We start from the raw sequence: 14,858 nt of genomic DNA, 5'->3' as shown, positions 1-14,858 counted from the left end.
CCTTACAGGTTATAGAAAAGAGCTGAAGCTAAATATCCATTCAGACCTTAGTTCTACCTGTAGGTTTCGGAATATTAGCTTTTGAGTGTCTAATAGGTTTTCTCAAGGAAAAAGCCCCCACTGCTATGCCAAAGAGAATAAAAAAGATATATATAGTAAATACAACAGTATACTACAGTCTGCAAAAACACTGCAGTAATTGTAAATACTATAGTATATATTACTGCTTTTTTACTAAGGTATACTATAGTAAACTGTAAATACTACTGTATACTACAGTCATGTCCACAACAGTACAGTGAATACTACAGTAAAGTCCACAAAAACAATACAGTGAATACTATAGTATTTATACCATAGTATAATATAGTACTTTTTCATGTTGGTGACTCCTAGCGAATATAGCTGTAAAGTATGAGCACACTTGTATAATTCAAAGCCGGTCTGCATCCCCAATTTCCCTGGGATAAGGCCGTCTGTTGGGTAAATAAACCACTTCATTGAGTGTGAGGTAATGCAATTTGATTTCATCTAATGTGATATTCATCTGTAGGAAATTACTCAGCATAAAAAACTGCAGAGGCCTTGGGGTGGGGGGGTCTGAAAGATTGAGGGAAGTCATTTAAAGTGATATACATCTGTCCCCATATATCCACTTTTTTATACTGTATGTTAGTATTTCCCAAAAAAACATTCTTTGTAGGGCTCACGACTGAGTAACGTAGGAGCGTTGGGCCAGTAACTGAAAGGTTGGTGGGTCGAATCCCAGAGCTGACAAGGTAAAAATCTTTCGTTCTGCCCCTGAGCAAGGCAGTTAAACCACTGTTCCCCGAAGACGTGGATGTCGATTAAGGCAGCCCTCCACACCTCTCTGATTCAGTTGAATGCATTCTGTTGTACAACTGACTACGCATCCCCATTTCCCCTAACATGTCAGCCAGTCAAGCCATACCTGTGTGTATTCTACCTCACCCTGCATCTAGTCTAACCATTTAAGAGGCATTTACTTCGATAGACATCTCTGCCAACTCCTCTCTCCCTTCACTGTTCCTCCTCTTTTTCCTCCTTCTGCATGCGCTGTAACAGGGAAAGTGCTCTGTCTTTCCACTCCAGCTTGGGTTGGCGGAACTGATTAGCATTGCAGGGACATTTTGCGGCACTCTAAATAACCACAGCCACCATTATTAGCCTACCGAACATGATGGAACAGTGATGGAAATCTCTTGGCCCCAAAGTCAGATGACCACACCACCACAAACACTGTTGCTGAAATTGAAAGTTTGTTATGGGTGAATATCTTTCCTGTCTTGTTCTTATGGTATACAGCATATTGTCGGGTCAACCCACTGTCACAAATGATTGTGAAATAGAGACAAATTACTTAATTAGCAACTTTGCAACTACTTACTACTTTTTAACTACTTAGCTAGCATGTTAGCTAACCCTAACCTTAACCCCTAACTTTAACTCCTAGCCTAGCTAACGTTAGCCACCTAGCCAACCTACCTGTAGTAACCTGGTATATTTATGTTTACCAATAGATGGCAGTATTGACTCAAGACGGGGGTTTGCTTCCCGCTATCCGTAGCTATTTCCTATGTCTGCCTATATATCTATGATTAAGAAATCTTCAGGTAGTTTAACCCAGGTGCATTGGAGAATGTAATTCTAAGTTACAATTAAATACTAAACCGTACTTAAGTCTCATGAGTCGTAACTCTAAGAAGCCTTTAAGGATACTACATATTTGGCGATGAGGATAACTATGGAGAACTGCGTTGGATTTTTTTGCAACAAATTTAACGGAGTGTTTGGCCTGCGACGCGGGAGGTGAGACTCAAGTGAGCGGTGGAAGATTCTGAAGAATTGATTCCCTGGATACGGGTAGGACAAATTATTGACTGTGTGAGGGGAGAAAGAATCGGAAAAGATGGCTTTGGCAACAATAGGCTCGCTACCACCATTTGATCCTAAAAATCAGGAATGGGAGGAGTACTGTGAAAAAATGTAACATTTCTTTGCTGCTAATGAAATAACTGATGCCACTATACAGAAATCCATACTCATAAGCGTTGTCGGTGCACAGACGTACAGCTTAATGAGAAACCTGTTGAGCCCAGATAAACCAGGAGAAAAGTCATTCATAGATTTAGTCGAGCTATTAAAAAATCACTTCAACCCCAACCAAACCCAGTGAGATAGTACAAAGATTCAAGTTTGATTCACGCATGAGAAAACCTATCGAATCAGTGGGGGAATATGTGGCTGAGTTGAGAACTAGCATTGGACTGCAACTATGGGAACACATTATCGCAAATGCTACGCGATCGGCTGGTGTGTGGGATTAATGATGACAGGATACAAATATGATTGTTATCAGAGCCTAATCTCACGTTTGAGAATGCACTCAAACTGGCCCAGAACACACAATAAGTGCATTGATGATGTCGTCCCAACACAGAGACCGTACGTACATACCCCAACCAGAAGCCATGGATTACAGGCAACATCCGCACTGAGCTAAAGGATAGAGCTGCCGCCTTCAAGGAGCGGGGCTCTAACCCAGACGCTTATAACAAATCCCGATATGTCCTACGACAATTCATCAAACAGCCAAAGCGTCAATACAGGACTAAGATTAAATCCTACTACACCAGCTAAGACACTTGTCGGATGTGGCAGGGCTTGCAAACTATTACCTACTACAAAGGGAAGCCCAGCCGCGAGCTGCCCAGTGACACGAGCCTACCAGATTAGCTAAATGACTTCTATGCGTGCTTCGAGGCAAGCAACACTGAAGCATTCATGAGAGCACCAGCTGTTATGGACAACTGTGTGATCACGGCTCCGTAGCCAATGTGAGCAAGACCTTTAAACAGGTCAACATTCACAAGGCCGCAGGGCCAGACGGATTTCCAGGATGTGTTCTCAAAGCATGCGCTGACCAACTGGCAAGTGTCTTATTAACTGACATTTTCAACTGTAATGAAAATGTCTGTAATACCTACATGTTTCAAGCAGACCACCATAGTCCCTGTTCCCAAGAACACCAAGGTAACCTGCCTAAATGATTACCGACCCGTAGCAGTCACGTCTGTAGCCATGAAGTGCTTTGAAAGGCTGGTCATGGCTCACATCAACACCATCATCCCAGAAACCCTAGACCAACTCCATTTCGCATACTGCCCAAACAGATCCACAGATGACGCAATCTCTATTACACTCAAAGCTGCCCTTCCCCAGCTAGACAAAAGGAACACTGACAGTACCAGTCTTGGTTTGGACACACTTACTCATTCAAGTGTTTATCTTTATTTTTACTATTTTCTACATTGTAGAATAATAGTGATGACATCAAAACTATGAAATAGCTCATATGGAATCATGTAGTAACTAAAAAAGTGTTAAAGAAATACAAATATATTTTTGAGATTATTCAAAGTAGCCACCCATTGCGTTGATGACAGCTTTGCACACTCTTGGCAAAAGGCTTCTTAACAGCTTCCAAGCCATAAGACTGTTGAACAGCTAATCAAATGTCTACCTGCACAATTTGCATTGACCCCCCAATTTTTTTATGCTGCTGCTACTCGCTGTTTATTATCTATTCATAGTCAGGTTACCCCTACCTACAGTGCCTTGCAAAAGTATTCATCCCCTTTGGCGTTTTTCCTATTTTGTTGAATTACAACCTGTAATTTAAATAGATTTTTATTTGGATTTCATGTAATGGACATACACAAAATAGTCCAAATTGGTTAAGTGAAAAAAAAAAATATATATTGTTTCAATAAAAACGGAAAAGTGGTGTGTGCATGTGTATTCACCCCCTTTGCTATAAAGCCCATAAATAAGATCTGGTGCAACGAATTACCTTCAGAAGTCACATAATTTGGTAAATAAAGTCCACCTGTGTGAAATGCCATGCAAATGAACTGAATCCCCCAAAAAACATTTCCACTGCATTTCAGCCCTGCCACAAAAGGACCAGCTGACATCATGTCAGTGATTCTCTCATTAACACAGGTGTGAGTGTTGACAAGGACAAGGCTGGAGATCACTCTGTCATGCTGGTTGAGTTCGAATAACAGACTGGAAGCTTCAAAAGGAGGATGGTGCTTGGAATCATTGTTCTTCCTCATTCAACCATGGTTACCTGGTTACGTGCCGTCATCATTGCTTTGCACAAAAAGGGCTTCACAGGCAAGGATATTGCTGCCAGTAAGATTGCACCTAAATCAACCATTTATTGGATCATCAAGAACTTCAAGGAGAGCGGTTCAATTGTTGTGAAGAAGGCTTCAGGGCGCCCAAGAAAGTCCAGCAAGCACCAGGACCGTCTCCTAAAGTTGATCTGCACGCACAGTGAGGCAAAGACTTTTGGAGGATGGCCTGGTGTCAAGAAGGGCAGCAAAGAAGCCACTTCTCTCCAGGAAAAACATCAGGGACAGACTGTTATTCTGCAAAAGGTACAGGGATTGGACTGCTTAGGACTGGGGTAAAGTCCTTTTCTCTGATGAATCCCCTTTTCTGATTGTTTGGGGCATCCGGAAAAAAGCTTGTCCGGAGAAGGCAAGGTGAGCGCTACCATCAGTCCTGTATCATGCCAACAGTAAAGCATCCTGAGACCATTCATGTGCGGGGTTGGTTGCTTCTCAGCCAAGGGAGTGGGCTCACTCACAATTTTGTCTAAGAACACAGCCATGAATAAAGAATGGTACCAACACATCCTCCGAGAGTGTCACGCCCTGGCCTTAGTTATCTTTGTTTTCTTTGTTATTTTAGTTAGGTCAGGGTGTGACATGTGGGATGTATGTGTTTTGTATTGTCTAGGGGTTTTTGTATGTTTATGGGGCAGTGTTCAGTCTAGGTGTATGTATGTTTATGGTTGCCTAGATTGGTTCTCAATTAGAGACAGCTGTCTATCGTTGTCTCTGATTGGGAACCATATTTAGGCAGCCATATTCATTAGGTAGGTTGTGGGTGATTGTCTATGTGTAGTGTTTAGTGTCAGCACTATTTATTTGTATAGCTTCACGTTCGTCGGTTTGTTGTTTTGTTTAGTGTGTAAAGTGTTGTTCGTTTTCGTTTCGTCTTCTCATTAAAGAGAAGATGTATTGCGCCTTGGTCCTCCTCTCTTTCACAATACGACGATCGTGACAGAGAGCAACTTCTCCCAACCATCCAGGAACAGTTTGGTGACGAACAATGCCTTTTCCAGCATGACGGAGCACCTTGCCATGAGGCAAAAATTATAAGTGGCTCGGGGAACAAAACATCGATATTTTGGGTCCATGGCCAGGAAAATCCCAAGACCTTAATCCCATTGAGAACTTGTGGTCAATCCTCAAGAGGCGTGTGGACAAACAAAAACCCACAAATTCTGACAAACTCCAAGCATTGATTATGCAAGAATGGGCTGTCATCAGTCAGGATGTGGCCCAGAAGTTAATTGACAGCATGCCAGGGAGGATTGCAGAGGTCTAGAAAAAGAATGGTCAACACTGCAAATATTGACTCTTTGCATCAACTTCATGTAATTGTCAATAAAAGCCTTTGACACTTACGAAAATCTTGTAATTATACTTCGGTATTCCATAGTAACATCTGACAAAAATATCTGAAGACACTGAAGCAGCAAGCTTTGTGAAAATTACTATTGTGTCATTCTCAAAACTTTTGGCCACGACTGTTCTGACCTGTTCTGAAAGGCCCCAGAATCTGCAACACCACTAAGCAAGGGGCACCACCAAGCAACCGGCACCTTGAAGACCAAGGAGCTCTTCTATCAGGTCAGGGACAAAGTTGTGGAGAAGTACAGATCAGAGTTGGGTTATAAAAAAACATCAGAAACTTTGAACATCCCACGGAGTACCATTAAAACTCATGGACCAGGCAAGGAAGGCATTAATCAGAGAAGTAACAAAGAGACCAAAGATAACCCTGAAGGAGCTGCAAAGCTCCACAGCGGAGATTGGAGTATCTGTCCATAGGACCACTTTAAGCCGTACACTCCACAGAGCTGGGCTTTACGGAAGAGTGGACCGAAAAAAGGAATTGCTTAAAGAAAAAAATAAGCAAACACATTTGATGTTCGCCAAAAGGCATGTGGGAGACTCCCCAAACATATGGAAGAAGGTACTCTGGTCAGATGAGACTAAGATTTAACTTTTTGGCCATCAAGGAAAATGCTATGTCTGGCGCAAACTCAACACCTCTCATCACCCCGAGAATACCATCCCCATAGTGAAGCATGGTGGTTTTTCATCGGCAGGGACTGGGAAACTGGTCAGAATTGAAGGAATGATGGATGGCGCTAAATACAGGGAAATTCTTGAGGGAAACCTGTTTCAGTCTTCCAGAGATTTGAGACTGGGATGGAGGTTCACCTTCCAGCAGGACAATGACCCTAAGCATACTGCTAAAGCAACACTCGAGTGGTTTAAGGGGAAACTTTTAAAAGTCTTGGAATGGCCTAGTCAAAGCCCAGACCCCAATCCAATTGAGAATCTGTGGTATGACTTAAAGATTGCTGTACACAAGCGGAAACCATCCAACTTGAAGGAGCTGGAGCAGTTTTGCCTTGAAGAATGGGCAAAAATCGCAGTGGTGAGATGTACTAAGCTTATAGAGACATACCCCAACAGACTTGCAGCTGTAATTGCTGCAAAAAGTGGCTCTACAAAGTATTGACTTTGGGGGGGTGAATAGTTATGCACGCTCAAGTTCAGCTTTTTTGTCTTATTTCTTCAAAGTGGTAGGCATGTTGTGTAAATCAAATGATACAATCCCCCCCAAAATCTATTTTAATTCCAGGTTGTAAGGCAACAAAATAGGAGAAATGCCAAGGGGGTGAATACTTTCGCAAGCCACTATAGATGTACATATTACCTCAATTACCTCGACTAAGCTGTACCCCCGCACATTGACACAGTACCAGTACCCCTGTATGTAGCCTCATTATTGTTATTTTATTGTTACTTTTATTTAGTAAATATTTTCTTAACTCTTATTTTTCTTAAAACTGTATTGTTGGTTAAAGGCTTGCAAGTAAGCATTTTACGGTCAGGTAAATACCTGTTGTATTCGGGCACATGTGACAGATACAATTTATATTTGCATTATGGCATGTGACAAATGCAAATCATTAGGCGTTATGAAGAAGAAAATTGTGTGGTGGACACAAAATGTTTACTTTTTCCTGTGCCTGTCATGATTTTCGAATAAGTAATTTGTGTCTATTTCACAAAAATCTGTGATAGTGCATTGGTTGGTTAGGTATTGTTTTTGTCATGCAGTGAATGGACACATCATGTTTAGGACACTGATCTATTGGTATATTCTCATCATTATCTGTAATTTTTCATGAACGAAAATAGAATCAGAATATTAGAAAGTGTAAAGTGTCTGAGGATATTCCTTTGCCATAATTTCATTTGAAGAGGCCGGGGCAAAGTTGATAAATAAGCCAATCAAGCTTCTCGAATGTTATTGTCATACAGTGGAGGCACCTCATAGGAGGAAGGGGAGGACCATCCTCCTCAGTGAATTTCATAAAAATAAAAAAAGTAAAACATTTAAAAAGTTATCCTTTTTAGATAAAACTATACTAAATATATTCGCATTACCAAATAATTGATTAAAACACACTGTTTTGCAATCTACAGGTCTACAGTAGCCTCAAAAGCACTCTGTAGGGTAGCACCATGGTGTAGCCGGATGACAGCTAGCTTCTTTCCTCCTCTACATTGGCTTCAATACAAACCTAGGAGGCTCATGGTTCTCAAACCCTTCCAGAGATTTACACAGTAATTATGATAACTTCTGGAGGACGTCCTCATGCAGCATGAAGTGACATGTTGTCCACCCAATCAAAGAATCAGAGAATGAATGTAGTACTGAAAGCATAAGCTACAGCTAGCTAGCATTACAGTGCATAACATATGGTGAGTAGTTGATTCAAAGAGAGAGAAATAACATAGTTTGAACATATTTTAACAAATTAATTTCTTTAAAAATGAATGAGAAGCAGGAGAGAGTTTTTTTCCCCTTTCACTTTCACATACTTAGCTAGCAAATACAGCTAGCTAGCTATTTTAACCTACTCAATGGCTGGCTATGACTATCCAACACAACACTGGAACTCTCCCAAGTCAAGGTAAGCTTTTGGTTTTACAAATGTATTACTAATGTTTTACAAATGTATCTTTTACTGAACTGCTTACTGCTTACAGTTGTACACTGTAACGTTACTGCATGATTGTTGCAGGTTTACTAACATGTTAGTTCTAATAGCTATGTTGACTATGACATTACTTTAGCTAATATGGTGACAACGATGTAGGCTGTGTGTAGCAGTTATGATATGGTTTGGCTTGGAAAGTGGTTTTTGCCTGGTCACATACAGCTGCTGTGTTGTGCATTGAAGTCCACAAGCAAAGCGAAAAGGTGAAAGGAGGAGAGCCCATGGAAGCGTGAAGGAATAGACCGTGTCCAGACCATGGACCGCTGGGAGAGACAGGGAGTCTCTCCAGCGCCTCGACCAGCACAACCCGGGGTTACCACTTCCCGTCCCTCCTGTATCCAGTCCCAGTGGGATGCGTCTCACCCTTCCCAGTGAATATGACGGCAGCACGGTGCCAGGGGTTCCTATTACAGCTGGACCTTTACCTGGCCACCGTTCACCCGGCTCCCTCGGGAAGGGAGAGGGTGTCCGCGCTCGTCTCGTGCCTCTCGGGGAGAGCTCTGGAGTGGGCAAACGCCGTGTGGGGAGAAGGAGATGCGGCATTGGCCCACTTCGAGGAGTTCACCCGCCGGTGAACGTCTCTTCCACCTGAGGCAGGGGACGAGGAGCCCCCAGGAGTTCACCCTGGAATTTCGGACCTTTGCCGCCGGAGCAGGATGGAACGACAGGGCCCTCATCGACCACTACCGATGCAGCCTGCGCGAGGATGTCCGTCAGTAGTTGGCCTGCAGGGATGCCACCATCACCTTTGACCAGCTGGTGGATCTGTCCATTCGGTTGGATAACCTGTTGGTCACCCGCGGACGTCCAGAGAGGGCTTTGTCGGTTCCCGCTTCCAGCACCCCCGCTCCGGTGCCAGCGTTCTGGATAGTCGACCATTAGGGTCGGGTTATTTAGGGAATCCACCATCTCCCTGGGCATGGTGACGCAGGGGGTTCACGAGGAGAGAACCAGTCTCTTCCTCATTGACTCTCCTGCGTTTCCCGTGGTACTAGGCCTTCCCTGGTTAGCTCGTCATGACCCCACTATTTCATGGCAACAGAGGGCTCTCACGGGGTGGTCGCGAGAGTGCTCGGGGAGGTGTGTAGGGGTTTCCATTGGTGCTACTACGGTGGAAAGTCCAGACCAGGTTTCCACCGTGTGCATCCCCCCTGAATATGCCGATTTGGCTCTCGCCTTCTCCAAAAGGAAGGTGACTCAATTATCACCCCATCGATGGGGAGATTGTGCGATAAATCTCCTGGTAGACGCCGCACTTCCCAGGAGTCATGTGTATCCCCTGTCACAAGCAGAGACGGGGGCTATGGAGACATATGTCTCTGAATCCCTGCGTTAGGGGTACATTTGGTCCTACACTTCACCCTCCTCCACGAGTTTCTTTTTTGTGAAGAAGAAGGAGGGAGGTCTGCGCCCGTGTATTGACTATCGAGGTCTTAATCAAATCACGGTGAGGTACAGTTACCCGCAGCCTCTCATCGCCACGGCGATTGAGTCAATGCACGGGGCGCGCTTCTTCACTAAACTGGATCTCAGGAGCGCTTACAACCTGGTGCGTATCCGGGAGGGAGACGAGTGGAAGACGGCGGTCAGTACCACCTCAGGGCATTATGAGTACCTCGTCATGCCGTACGGGTTGATGAATGCTCCATCAGTCTTCCAATCCTTTGTAGACGAGATTTTCAGGTACCTGCACGTGCAGGGTGTAGTGGTGTATATCGATGACATTCTGATATACTCCGCTATACGCGCCGAGCATGTGTCCCTGGTGCGCAGGGTGCTTGGACGACTGTTGGAGCATGACCTGTACGTCAAGGCTGAGAAATGCCTGTTCTTTCAGCAGGCCATCTCCTTCCTAGGGTATTGCATTTCCACCTCAGGGGTGGAGATGGAGAGTGACCGCATTTCAGCCATGCGTAATTGGCCGACTCCCACCACGGTAAAGGAGGTGCAGCGGTTTTTAGGGTTTGTCAATTACTACCAGAGATTTATCCGGGGTTTTGGCCAGGTGGCGGCTCCCATTACCTCACTGCTGAAGGGGGCTCCTGTACATTTGCAGTGGTCGGCTGAGGCGGACAGGGCTTTTTGGCACCTAAGGGCTCTGTTTACCTCGGCTTCCGTGCTGGCCCATCCGGATCCCTCTTTGTCGTTCATAGTGGAGGTGGAAGCGTCTGAAGCTGGGATAGAAGCCAAGCTCTCTCAGCGCTGGGGCACACCACCGAAGCTCCGCCCCTGTGTTTTCTTTTCGAAGAAACTCAGCCCGGCGGAGCGGAACTATGATGTGGGGGACCGGGAGCTGTTGGCTGTGGTTAGGGCTTTGAAGGCGTGGAGACATTGGCTTGAGGGGGCTAAACACCCTTTCCTCATCTGGACTGACCACCGCAACATGGAGTACATCCGGGCAGCGAGGAGACTGAATCCTCGTCAGGCAAGGTGGGCCATGTTTTTTACCCGTTTTGTGTTCACCCTGTCCTACAGACCAGGTTCCCAAGATGTGAAGGCAGACGCACTGTCCCGGCTGTATGACACAGAGGAACGGCCAATGGATCAGACTCCCATACTCCCGGCCTCCTGCCTGGTAGCGCAGGTCGTGTGGGAGCTAGACGCGGACATTGAGCAGGCGTTACGTACAGAGCCCGCTCCCCTCCAGTGTCCCGTCGGGCGTCTGTACGTTCCGTCTGCTGTCCGTGACCAGTTGATCTATTGGGCCCACACGTCACCCTCCTCTGGTCATTCGGTGATCGGTTGGACGGTGCACTGTCTGAGTGGGAAGTACTGGTGGCCTACCTTGGAAAGGACGTGAGGGTTTATGTTTCCTCCTGCTCGGTGTGCGCCCAGTGTAAGGCTCCTAGACACCTGCCCAGAGGGAAGCTACATCCCTTACCCGTTCCTCAACGGCCTTGGTCACACCTGTCGGTGGATTTTCTGACCGATCTTCCTCCCTCACAGGGAAACACCACGATCCTGGTCATTGTGGATCGTTTCTCTAAGAACTGTCATCTCCTCTCTCTGCCCGGTCTCCCTACGGCCCTACAGACTGCGGAGGCCTTGTTTACACACGTCTTCCGGCACTACGGGGTGCCTGAGGATTTAGTGTCTGATCGAGGTCCCCAGTTCACTTCGAGAGTCTGGAGGGCGTTCATGGAACGTCTGGGGGTCTCGATCAGCCTTACCTCAGGTTTTCGTGCCCTGGGCAGAGATGGCGCAGAACTCGCTCTTCCACTCTTCCACCAACCTCTCCCCCTTCCCGTGTGTATTGGGGTACCAACCGGTTCTGGCGACTGGTGGACGACTGGTTCAGGAGCGCGGAGGAGACATGGGAAGCCGCCCATGTTCACCTCCAGCGGGCCGCGCTGCGCCAAAAAACAGCGCGGACCGTCACCGCAGTGAGGCCCCCCGGGTCTGGCTCTCGACCCGAAACCTGCCCCTCTGCCTGCCCTGCCGGAAGCTGGGTCCGCAGTTTGTGGAGCCATCAGAATCAGACCGAGGCTCCTGCAGTGGAGGAGAGTGAATGAGGTGTGTTACAGGTTACAGCTTCCCCCCGATTACCGAATTAACCCTTCATTCCATATGTCTCTCCTCAGGCCGATGGTGGTTGGTCCGCTCTAGGAGTCTGAGGTACGGGAGGTTCCTCCGCCCCGGCGTACTCCGTTCAGTCCATCCTGGATTCGAGGCATCGGACGGGGGGCCTTCAATACCTGGTGGAGTGGGAGGGGTACGTTCCGGAGGAGAGGTGCTGGTTCCGGTGGAGGACGTGTTGGACCCTTCAATGCTGCGGGTGTTCCACCGTCTCCGGCCGGATCGCCCTGCGCCTCGCCCTCCGGGTCTCCCCGAGGCCGGTGTCGGCGCGCTGCTATAGCCGCGCGTCAAGGGGAGGTACTGTCACGACTTCCGCCGAAGTCGGCTCCTCTCCTTGTTCAGGCGGCGTTCGGTGGTCGACGTCACCGGTCTTCTAGCCATCGCCGCTCCACTTTTCATTGTTCCTGGTTTACATTCCCTAATCACACTACATATATATTCCCTCTGTTCCCCCCCATGTCTTTTTGTGGAATTGTTTTGTTTTGTGTTTTGTGTGACTAGCTAGGCTGGTTTTTCCCCGGGTACCGTGTTTAACCCGAAGTATGTTTAATTGTTAAACATTTGCATCATTGTGACTGTTGTCGCGCTTTTCACTTTTGCCTTTGGCTGGAGGTTTTTTGACGCAGTTGCGTCCGTCTGTTGTTGCTTCTACCAAAAAAAGTGTGCGCCTGATCACAACTCTCTGCTCTCCTGCACCTGACTTCTATACCAGTAGCGCACAACCTGACACCTTGCTATGTTGTTGTCTTAGGTTTCTCTTTATGTAGTGTTGTGTTGTCTCTCTTGTTGTGATGTGTGTTTTGTCCTATATTTATATTTCATTTGTTCTTAACTGACTTGCCTGGTTCAATAAAGGTAATCAAATCTTAAACGGAACCGACCGCCACTGTTGTCATGCCATGTTCAACAGAATATAGGCACACAATCAAATATTGCCTTTGACTTTGTTTTGTCTGGTTGTATTTGTGCCAGCGGGAGCCTCATTCTAAAAGTCCAAACAGTCATTTTGACTGATGATCTTCCCCCATGTTTCCCAGCAGCATGAATGGTTGCTACAGACAACAGGAAGAGATTCTCAAAACAATTGGTAACTAGAGGTCTGGATCAGGGAATACCTGAAATTACCTTTCAACTTTGCACCCCGCTCCGTCGACGTGGTGCGTGAAAGACGCCAGCGTTGTTTTTGATCCGTGAGAAGCGAACCATACCAGAGATTTAGGCGAATGATGGGATAGAGTTATTACAAGAGAGAAAGAGGGGGAAGGAAAGAGTCAGTTAGGCTAGAAGCCACAACGATCAGCTCACTCCTCCATCCATCTGCTTCATTTTCGCTCCGTTTTTGTCCATCTCTCAAAGTTTTGAGAACAGTACGACTTTCTATTTTGCAGTGCTTTCACAATCCTTGTCAAACGACTTTGTAGACGCCCACTAAAATCTGCAGCAGCATCAGTGTTCAAGTACAAACGCTTAACTACAGCAACTGAATGAACACCAGCATCAGTGAACGCGATTAGACAGTGGCAGAGTTAGTTTGTTGTCCCCGCTAATTTGCAAGTGATGCCTACGCCCTTTGAACGGGACAACATCAAATTTGGTGCTAATAGATTGGCATTATTGACAGTGTGAACAATCCATTTTCCAGGATAGCAGAGAGGGTAGGACAAGTCATATGGGTGGGAGAGCGTGGTTTTTGGTGGAATAGAAGGACAGTGGGCCCTCTCAAATGAGACGTATGGCGAGGGAACAAAATATATCTTAATCTGTGAAGATTACAATACAGCGGAAATTAAACCATAACACTGCATTGACACACAGCTCAATCTCAATTTGTCCAGGGCTGAACACACACTCAGACAGACACACACACGGTTGACCCTCATGGCCATCTTATTACAGACAACTGACAGTGTCCAAATGTAGGTTATACTCTACGGCTAACTGACTTTACCTCAAGAGGACACACACACAACACACATCCTCAGAGGCCACACACAAGTCAGGCCGCCTCGGCCCTCTCATGCAGCTCACTGCACACATAATCCCCAGATTTCTTGCATCAATCCAGCACCAGCCACATACTATAGTATTCACTGTAGTATTTTTGCAGACTTTACTGTAGTGTTGTGGACCTGACTGTAGTCTACTGTAATATTTACAGTTTACTGTAGTTTAAATACTGTAGTATTTTTTTGTTGTTGTACGTACTATAGATATTTCTGTAGTGTTTTTTGTGGACATTAATGTAAATGTTTTTGTTTTATTATCTTTGACATGTAAGTGGGGGCTTTCTCCTTGAGGAAACCTACTGGACAAATACTAAAACAGCAAATGTCCATACCTGTAGGTAGACAGGACTGGGGTCTGAACGGATAGTTTAGAGATTCTGCTCTTTTCTATAACCTGTAGGGAAGACAATATATGGTCTATACTTGGCATGTTGGTTTCTCAGTTATGGGTGGTACAACGAGTCAGAGTGGAAGGACATACTGCTCAACACGGACCAGAACCTAATCCCCCAGACAGGGAAAAGAAAAAGGCAGCGTAAGAGAGGCCGACATGCGGGCACCCTGACGAAACTACGTCGGCGAGTAAATAGACCGCCTCTACCCAATGGTAGAGGCGAGCTCCGTTCGAGATCCGTTCGAAACTATCCTATCAACTAAACCTGAAGAACTGTAATATCCTATGTTTCACAGAGTTGTGGCTGAACAAGGACATCAAATCAAATTGTATTCGTCACATGCGACGAATACAACAGGTGTAGACCTTACGAGCCCCTAACCAACAGTGCAGTTTCAAAAGATACGGATAAGAATAAGAGATAAAAGTAACAAGTAATTAAAGAGCAGCAGTAAAAAATAACAATATATACAGAGGGGTGCCGGTACAGAGTCAATGTGTGTGGGCACCGGTTAGTTGAGGTAGTGTGTACATGTAGTTAGAGTTAATTAAAGTAACTATGCATAGATGACAACAGAGAGTGGCAGTGGTGCGGAGAGGGGAGGGGGGCAATGAAAATAGTCTTGGTAGCCATTTG

General features: G+C 45.8%; 1 non-coding gene across 1 annotated transcript; it reads right to left on the bottom strand.

The window, feature by feature from the left end:
* Window positions 1–14,100: 14,100 nt before the first annotated feature.
* Window positions 14,101–14,154, bottom strand: LOC139552894 (U7 small nuclear RNA). The gene has a single exon (XR_011670555.1). It is a non-coding gene; the product is annotated as a U7 small nuclear RNA (small nuclear RNA).
* Window positions 14,155–14,858: the final 704 nt, after the last annotated feature.

Source organism: Salvelinus alpinus, chromosome 24 (assembly GCF_045679555.1).
Source record: "Salvelinus alpinus chromosome 24, SLU_Salpinus.1, whole genome shotgun sequence".
NCBI classification, from domain to species: Eukaryota; Metazoa; Chordata; class Actinopteri; order Salmoniformes; family Salmonidae; genus Salvelinus; species Salvelinus alpinus.
Note: the sequence above shows the minus strand (reverse complement) of the source record. Positions and strands in the feature narration are given on the sequence as shown.